The sequence below is a fragment of the Suncus etruscus genome, chromosome 8, assembly GCF_024139225.1.
Source record: "Suncus etruscus isolate mSunEtr1 chromosome 8, mSunEtr1.pri.cur, whole genome shotgun sequence".
Taxonomy (NCBI): Eukaryota; Metazoa; Chordata; class Mammalia; order Eulipotyphla; family Soricidae; genus Suncus; species Suncus etruscus.
Genome location: NC_064855.1, coordinates 13,076,893 through 13,086,576, shown reverse-complemented (window position 1 = coordinate 13,086,576; position 9,684 = coordinate 13,076,893). Strand labels below are relative to the sequence as shown.

Genomic DNA, 9,684 nt, shown 5'->3' with positions numbered 1-9,684 from the left:
CCTGCCAGATCCCCGCTATCCACAGGCTTCCCTGGCATCCCTGAAGCAGTGGCTTTGAAAGGAGCCTTAATACCCAACACACGAACTGCACAGCGCCGCTTGCCTGCAGCATGGAGCTGAACAAAGACCCTCGGAGCAGGCGGCTCATTGTCTGCCACCAGCATCTCTGCCCCAGGCATCTCTCCCTTACCTTTGGGGCGTCCTGCGTAGGTACCCAACTCTCTGCTCCAATATATGGAGAGGGGAGGAGGTAGGAGCTCATGAAAATGGGAACACTGCATGGAGAACTGGCAAGGGAAGGCATCGGAAGTGGGGAGGGCATGGAGTCTGGGGTGTATCTCAGCCAGGTAGGAGATGAACACAGGAGCTGCTCTTGGGACTTGGAGGCCTATTTGTATTTACATATTTGCTATTTTGACTTCAGAAATTACCGGCTTTCAGCCTGACAGCCTTCTGCCTCTGCACAATAAAAATAATTATAATAAATTAGAAGCTGGAGGAACCAGCCTTAATAGTACAGTAGCTCAGAGATAGTCCCTCCTCTACTCTCTCCCCCTTTCTCGCTCTCTCTCTGTCTCTCTCTGCTTCTCTCTCCTCTTTCTCTCTTTCTCTCCCTCTGGTCTGCAGCCTACAAGCCAATAAGGACATGGTCTTCTTTTTTTTATCTTTTATGGCAGGGAGGTGAGGGAATTTCCAAGCAAAGCTCAGGGGACCCAGGGGCCACATGCCTTGGCTACTTGGCCAAAGCATCCAACATGGGGCACAGTGATGGAGTGCAGTGGTGTGGGGGCCACAAGGGCTATACATAACAGTGCTAGCATTCTTTACCAGGAATGTAATCATTGATTAAGCCTTCTTACTTAGTAAGAGGGCAACTTTTGGGGCAAAATGAGTTATAGGAACATGAATGACAAAGCCAATGGCCACAAATATATATAAAGGTAGGCATGGGGGAAAGGCAGGGGGAAGGTGGGAGGGAAAATAGGAACACTGGTGGTGGAAAATGTGCCATAGTTATGGTGCTGTCCTCTTGCATTAAATCTTCACTAGTTCCAGAGCAACATTCCCTCTTGGTCTTTCCAAACTCACTGGTAATTTCTTATCAGTCTTTTTGTGTGATTCCTCTTCATACTTCTGGCCTCTATATTTGAGCCATGTCTGACTCAGTTACCAATTTAGCTATATTTGAGGGGGAAAAGGAGAGCTCTCAATCTAATCTGATTTTTCAATTTTGTTCAATTTTGGGCCAAACCTGTTGGCACTCAGGAGTTACTTCTGGCTCTGTACTTAGAAATTACTCTTGGCAGTCTCAGGGGATCATATGGGATGCTTGGGAATAGAACCTGGGTTGGCCATTTGCAAGGCAAACACTCTACCTGCTGAGCGATCACCCCAGTCCCAAATCTGAAGATTTTTAATACCACCTATATCTAGATAATTCTCAAATTTATACATCTATCTAGTCCTTATTTCCTGAAAGTCAGTCTCAACTAACCATCTGTCTATTATGCAATTCTGGATTGAAAGTGGACACCTAAAATTTGACATACCCCAAAAATGAATTGGGGTGTGTGTGTGTGTGTGTGTGTGTGTGTGTATGTGTGTGTGTCCCAGCTGGTGGTGTTCAACTTGTTCCTAGTTCTTCACTCAGGATCACTCCTGGTAGCTTCTAAGAACCCTATAGAGTCCTGGAGATTAAAATCAGGTCAACAACATGCAAGGCAAGTGGCTTGCCTGCTCACCCTGCCAAGAATATGTCATGGACCTTCCATCAATATTCTTATGCTAATGTAAAGTGGTAGCTAATAAAGAGTACATAAAAGGCCAGAGTCTCACACATATAATTCCCAAGCTCTATCCCTGAGCACATGCTCAGTCTCTAGTGCTCTCCCACTGGGCCTTTTCTGAGTGAGAGAAGATCCATTTTTTGTTCCTGGAGATGTTTGAGCCAGGCTTGGGAGAAGGATACTGAAAAAGTACCTAAGTCAAGGCAACCCAACAGGAAGATTCTGCACAATCAATTTCCCACCCCACATCCACTTCACTGTTCTCCTGGACTACAGCCCTGCCACCCTGAATCCCAAAGAGACAGGATGCCACTAACACATTCACAAAGATCAACTATAGGGAGTCCAGAACATGTTGTAAAGGGATGGAGTGAGAATCTAAATGCTGGTAGAGGTGATCTGGCAGGATATGCTTAGGAATAAGGCATCTTTGAAGAAGTCTGAGGTGGAGAGGGGGCATTTACAAATCTCTCCCTGGAATGATTCATGTTGCTAATGGCATGAATCACTTTCATGAAATGTTTTCAGTGGTGGAAGGAGTATGGATTTCCCTCTTTGCTTTGCTTGGCCTTTCTGCATTAAAATAACTTGGTGCTATTCTCTGAAAAAAATCAGTAAGGCGCTATTTAATTCCATTTTTAAGACATTAGCAACAGGCTAAGTGGGTGTCTGGTAACAAAGTCAGAGGGGTGATTGTTTTGGGAAGGGAATGGGGATTATCTGGGAAGGAGCATGAGGGCATCTTTCTAGGAAATATGGTATTTGATTTGCCTGGTGAGTAGCACAGCGGGTAGGGCACTAGCCTTGCATACAGCAGACCTGGGTTTGACCTCAGTATCCCATATGGTTCTCAGAGTCTGCCAGGAGTGAGGAGTAACCGCTGAGTATCGCCGAGTGTGGCCCTAAAACAAACAAAAGTAGACATGGAGGTGTCTACTCAAGATTTATGTCTTTTACAAATGTGAAATAATGAGGGACAGGGTCCAAGGGAATCTCAGGTGTGTGGGTGGGTTAAAGAAGGACAGAACTAAATATCCAAACCACAGAATCAACAACAAGAAAATCATGAGATCTAAACTTTAACAACTCAAATTAAAAACATGCCTGTTATGCTGGCAGGGGCAGAGGTGTTGGCCTAGGATGGACTCTGGGAATACTGGTGGAAGGAGGTTGACATTGGTGGTAGGATTAGTACTAAAACATGGTACATCTAAAACCCAACTATGAATAACTTGGTAAATTGCAGTGATTTAAATGAAAATGTTTAAAACAAGATTTATGTCGTGTATTGCCTGTAAACCTAAGTAATACTTCAAGAGAATAAAAACAATGGTGTAGCTCTGTCCTTAGCAAAGCAATTATTTGTCAGCACTATTTTGGCGTGTTTACATACTCACTATGAGCAGCTGTGTGTAAGATTTACAAGTCTTACCTGGAATCTCCACACTTGTAACCCACACTCCAGTTTTCAAGGGGCAAAGATAGGGGAGGGGTTAGACTAAGTCTCAAGGAAAGGTAGAGACAATTACTCTCCGTGGAAAATAAACATAATAAAACTATAGAAGTCTAATTTTTGCAACTTGAGAGGGTTTTGTTTTCCTTTCTGCTGCTATTCACTTCGAATCACTCTCACCTAATAAATGAATAGAATAGCTAATGTGATTAGACTAATTCACTATTCATCAAGAATATTAAATGAATAGAATATTTTGCATCTCACCAGTCACACATCTTGAGTATTTACCTGATATTACAATCAGACATGTGTTAGATTTTTTTTTCCCTCTCTGCTTCTGGGCCATAGCTCATGGATAATTACAGTGTTTAATTAGCGTCACACAGCACTTGGCTCTCCGGTACGGATGGAAATTACAGGATGCAAGAAAGAACAAATCAAGGCCTGTAAAGGAAAGTAGGGCCTTCGCTAGGTTTCCCTGAAAGCAGAAACAGGGGCGCTGGGCAGCACAGGCTAAATTGTGTTATTCCACTTGACTGGGAACAAGTTGTTTTTCATAAAGAGTTGAAGAGTACATTTAGAAAGTATAGTTGGTGAGCATGAAATGGAAAAGAGGCTGAGTTTCCTCTCCTTCTAAAGAGGATGTTTCCTCCCTGAGCAGTCTTGCCCATTTTATCTGATGAAATCACAGAATCCTTCGTTGGTTAAATGTCTTCCCTAAGCAAGCCCAAGAGCAGCCCCTGTCTCAGGGGTACTGGGCCTTCTGTCAGCAGCTCAGCTGATGGGGGACTCTGCCTCAGAGGCCTGATCATGGAATAATGTGTTATGCTAGCAAAATGCCTATTTCCTCCAACTGAACACTGCAATTTGAATCAAACCACTCCTATCCCACAAACATATATATGTTATATATATATTATATATAATTTTATATATTATATATTGTTATATATAATAAGTTATATATAATAAGTTATGTTATATATAAGTATGTTATATAATAAGTTATATATATAATATATAAAATTATATTATATATGTTATATAATATATAATATATATGTTATATTAATATGTTATATATATTATATATTATATATATTATGTTACTTATGTTATATATTATATATATAATATGTTATATTGTTATATATAATGTTATATATATTATATATAATATATGTTATATATAATAAGTATGTATATATATTTAAAATAAGCATCTTCACTGGGTAAGGCATGAGGCTAAATGCTATTGACAGTCTATGGTATATGATGTCCCTTAATTTGGAGGAGGCATGGGAAGAGAACGTTTATGATGCCCCTAAGATGGGATGCTAAAAGAGAGGTCTTGGACAGCAGTGGCCACACGTAACATGCAGGAATCAAGAAATAAAATGGAGATAAAGACGGTATTTCAAGTGGATCAAGATCAGAGTAGATGGGATTTTAAACAACTCAGGGAAGAGAAGATCAGGCAGAGAATCACACTAACTTCAATGTGGAGAGAGACCCCCTAAGTCTGGCTTTGTGGAAAGAAGGGTAAAGTGTTAAAACATCTTAGGATTTCCATCAAGTCAGCCTTATACCTGACCCAGGTCACTCCAAAGCTTTTCATCTTAAAAACAATAAAGCATATTTGTGTAGCTTTCTTCCATTATAAAGGCCACTTTATCTGGCCTTACTCTAATTTTTACAAGTTGAATTACTTTTTTTTTCTAAAGTGAATTATAAGTCTATCCTTAGTATTCTTCTTTCATATATATAAGCTAAATATTTGTGTTCTCTATGTTCACTCATTCATTCATTCATTCATTTAGCAAATATTCATTGACTATTTCTTATGTTTTGATACTAATAAAATGGGTTCTGTTAGGCCTTACATCAAGGAATTTACATTTTATTATCAAGTGGGAAACACTTATGCAATACATGACTGCTGGTGTTAGAAGATGATTGCAGCATGAGGAAGATACAGAGAAAGTTACCAATGCTAGGTTACATATGTGGCCACCAAAAAATTCACTTGATATTATTTATGTAGAGAAGACAAGCAGAAGGAAGTGAGCCTTGAAGCACAGAGGCTAGAAGAGCCAGTGTAAAGGTCATGTAGAAAGCACAGCTGTATGTTTATGAGGGCATCACTGAGAGCACTTTCGAGTGGAGTGGAGTGAGGAACAAGCACTGCCTGGTGGAGAGGTCAAACTTCCTTTTATTTTTAGAAATAAAGGGTGATATATGATACAGGGGTTAAAGCTTTCCTTGCATGGGGCCAATCCAGGTTTAATTCCTAGCATCTCACATGGTCCTTTGAACCTAAGGGAGTGATTTCTGAACAGTCAGGAGAAAGCCATGGGTACTGCTAGGACCACATCCTGACTACTCAAACAAATAAGTCTAGTAATTTCTATTAATAACAAATGCAAATATTGAGAAAACAACTGAGCAAGTGAGTCAGGATTCCCAGGGAAGATGCCTGAGCACTGGAGAGGAATCAGGAAAACATTCTGCATAAATGCTGGGATACAATGAGAGTTTTAGGGGATACTTTTGGCCAGAGGTCCCCAAATTTACTTGGTCTAACAGTCCCTCTTCAAAAAAAAGAACCATTTAATGCTACACTGGAAATCTTCTCTATTAGGTAACGTGCAGAAAATTCCTCTATCTCCCAACTATAACCATTCCATAACTGTTCCAGTGTCTCTGATCTGGGGAACAATACTGACCACTTTGGGGGAACAACGTTTTATTTAAGGAGATAAGGCAAGTGTTCTGGGGAACTAAAGTTCTTGACAAATGGTAGATAGTAGAAACCAACACTGGAATAGTGGCCAGAGAATTCAAGCAGTGGCACCTCAAAACACAAATGAAGGCAGCTGCTCATCAGAGAGGGGAGCTAACTCAGGAGGAAAAATAAAATCTTCTCATTCCTAATCCATGTCACCTAAATGGAGTTCCTTCTTAAGGATAGTCAGCAAGTCCTGTTTACTAGCCTGTCTAGTAACTGAATTTGACACCAGGGAGTATGACAAGTTGATGGACATGACTAAATTGTAATGATCGATTAAATGTAAAGTACTTTCTCTTACTGGTGGCAGAAGAGTGAGTCAGAAAGAGACAAGTTGTTTTCAAAGAAAGCACCAAGTTGTAAGATACTTTAGAGATGGGGTGGAGTCTGTAGCCAAGGAATGAGGGACAACTTCACTATGGGAAATGGAGAGTAGAGTTCCTCTGACAGCAAGAAAATGCACAGCCTTGAATTGTATCTCTAGGATACAGATTGTGCCCAAACCCAGCAACCTTGGGGAAAGGGCCCAGGTAGGAGTGTAGCCCCAGCTAGCAACATATTTCAGCTGATGAGACTTGAGCAGAGAAACACGTCATGCTTTGCACAGACTTCTGAGCTACAGGAACAATAGCTATGCTGCTGTAGGATGGTGATGTTGAAAACCTCAAGAAAGATTCAGGATTTAGAAGATTATAGAGAGAAGAAAGAAAGAAAGAAAGAAGAAAAGAAAGAAAGAAAGAAAGAAAGAAGAAAGAAAGAGAAAGAAAGAAAGAAAGAAAGAAAGAAGAAAGAAAAAGAAAGAAAAAGAAAGAGAGAAAGAAAGAAAAAGAAAGAGAGAGAAAGAGAAAGAAAGAAAGAAAGAAAGAAAGAAAGAAGAAAGGAAAGAAATAAGGAAGGAAAAAGAAGGAAGGAAAAAAGGAAGGAAGGAAGAAAGAAAGAAAGAAAGAGAAAGAAAGAAAGAAAGAAAGAAAGAAAGAAGAAAGAAAAAGAAAGAAAAAGAAAGAGAGAAAGAAAGAAAGAAAGAAATAGAAATAAATAAAGAAAAAGAAAGAGAGAACGAGAAAAGTAAAGAAAGAAATAAAGAAAGAAAGAAGAAAAAAGGAAAGAAATAAGGAAGGAAAAAGAAGGAAGGAAAAAAGGAAGGAAGGAAGGAAGGAAGAAAGAAAGAAAGAAAGAAAGAGAAAGAAAGAAAGAAAGAAGAAAGAAAGAAAAAAAAGAAAGAAAAAGAAAGAGAGAGAAAGAGAAAGAAAGAAAGAAAGAAAGAAAGAAAGAAAGAAAGAAAGAAGAAAGAAAGGAAAGAAATAAGGAAGGAAAAAGAAGGAAGGAAAAAAGGAAGGAAGGAAGAAAGAAAGAAAGAAAGAGAAAGAAAGAAAGAAAGAAAGAGAATAAGAAAGAAAGAAAGAAAGAAAGAAACGGAAAGAAAGAAAGAAAAGAAAGAAAAATGAAAGAAAGAAAGAAAACAGCAGATTTAAGAGAAAGGTGAATGTAGGGGAGGTGATTTCTCCTCCTCTGTCCTATGTGGGATTCAAGGCATTTCTCCCTAATTACTTTTGGGGTCTAGGCTTGTGTTTCTAGCAGAACAGTGTCCACTTCTGCACATACCCATAGATAGCCTCTCACAGATACTTCCTTTTTTTGAGTGAAACTTATTGTTGAATTGGAGACTCAGAAATTATGAGTCTCAGTGGAGAGGTCCCTCCATGTCCATGAGGCAGTTAGCATGTTTTGGATTTGTTAAATCAATCAGAGAAGAACACAGGACCCCAAAGACCTAAGAGTTAGTTTTGCCTCCATCTTCTCTAGCTCTGTGACCACCTGCTATTTTGCCCTTCTTAAATTCAAGCCCCAGAACCCATCATTTCAATTCTGTCTTGTTCTTAAAACAAGGTGGCGGTGATAAAGTAATAAATACATAGAGTCCTACAAAATATCATGACAGTTTCAGCTTTTACTATGAGCTCATTAGCTTAGAGTTTATTTTCATCCAAAAGACTCTGCTTTAAACACTGTTACACAAACCTAGTCCTCATCAGATGTACCTTAGTGAGCTTGAGTGGGAAGAGGCGAGTCCAGTCTCAAAATGGAGGTAAAACCGCCGCCCGGTCGCCCCCAGCCCGACTCCGGACATTGAGGGGGAGGAAGGCCATGATCCAAGAGCAGTTGAGAAAACTGTTTATCGGAGGTTTGAGTTTTGAAACTACAGATGCATAAGTTTCAGAGAAACATTTTGAGAAATGGGGCACACTTACAGATTGGGTAATGATGAGAGACCCCCACACAAAACGTTTCCAGAGGTTTTGGTTTTGTGACTTACCTCATGTGTTGAAGAGGTGGATGCAGCACGTGTACTCGACCACATAAAGTTGACGGACGAGTAGTGGAACCAAAGAAGGAGTTGTTTTAGAGAGGATTCTGTAAAGCCTGCTACCCATCTAACAGTGAGGAAAATTTTTGTTGGTGGTATTAAAGAAAATACAGAGGAATATAATTTGAGAGAGTACTTTGAAAAGTATGGCAAATTTGAAACTATAGAAGTTATGGAAGGCAGGCAGAGTGGAAAAAAGAGAGGATTTGCTCTTGTAACTTCTGATGATCGTGATACAGTTGATAAAATTGTTGTTCAGAAATACCACACTATTAATGGGCATAATTGTGAAGTGAAAAAAGGCCCTTTCTAAAGAAGAAATGCAGTCTGCTGGATCTCAAAGAGGTCGTGGAGGTGGATCTGGCAACTTTCTGGGTCATGGAGGTAATTTTGGAAGTGATGGAGGAAACTTTGACCATGATGGAAACTTTGGTGGAAGAGGAGGCTATGGTTGGTCGAGGTGGTGGCAGCAGAGGTAATTATGGAGGAGGTGATGATGGATATAATGGATTTGGTGGTGATGGTGGCAACTCTGGCGGAGGTCCTGGTTATAGTAGTAGAGAAGGCTATGGTGGTGGAGGACCAGGATACGGAAACCAAGGATGTGGATATGGTGGTGGTGGTGGAGGATATGATGGTTACAATGGAGGAAATTTTGGTGGTGGTAACTATGGTGGTGGTGGCAATTATAATGATTTTGGCAATTATAGTGGACAACAGCAATTAAATTTTGGACCCACGAAAGGGGGAAGTTTTGGTGGCAGAAGCTCGGGCAGTCCATATGCTGGTGGTTATGGATCTGGTGGTGGAAGTGGTGACAATGGTAGCAGAAGGTTCTAAAAACTCAACAGCAAAGGCTACAGTTCTTAGCAGGTGAGAGAGCGAGGAGTTGTCAGAAAGCTGCAGGTTACTTTGAGACAGTCGTCCCAAATCCATTAGAGGAACTGTAAAAATCTGCCACAGAAGGAGCGATGATCCATAGTCATCCAAGTTACTGCAGCTTATACAGGAAACCCTTCTTGTTCAGGACTGTCATAGCCACAGTTTGCAAAAGTGCAGCTATTTATTAATGCAATGTAGTGTCAATTGGATGTACATTCCTGAGGTCTTTTATCTGTTGTAGCTTTGTCTTTTCTTTTTCTTTTCATCACATCAGGTATATTGCCCTGTAAATTATGGTAGTGGTACCAGGAATACAAATTAAGGAATTTTTAACTTTGGTGGAAAAAAAAGATGTACTTTTAAATATCACAGTGTTAGGATGTTTCTCGAAGTAATCAGAGACACA

At 40.0% G+C, this 9,684-nt stretch overlaps 1 pseudogene; it reads left to right on the top strand.

Annotated features, from left to right (window-relative positions):
- The first annotated feature begins 8,111 nt into the window (after window positions 1–8,111).
- LOC126015418 (heterogeneous nuclear ribonucleoprotein A3-like) lies at window positions 8,112–9,236 on the top strand (annotated as a pseudogene).
- The last annotated feature ends 448 nt before the right edge of the window (window positions 9,237–9,684 follow it).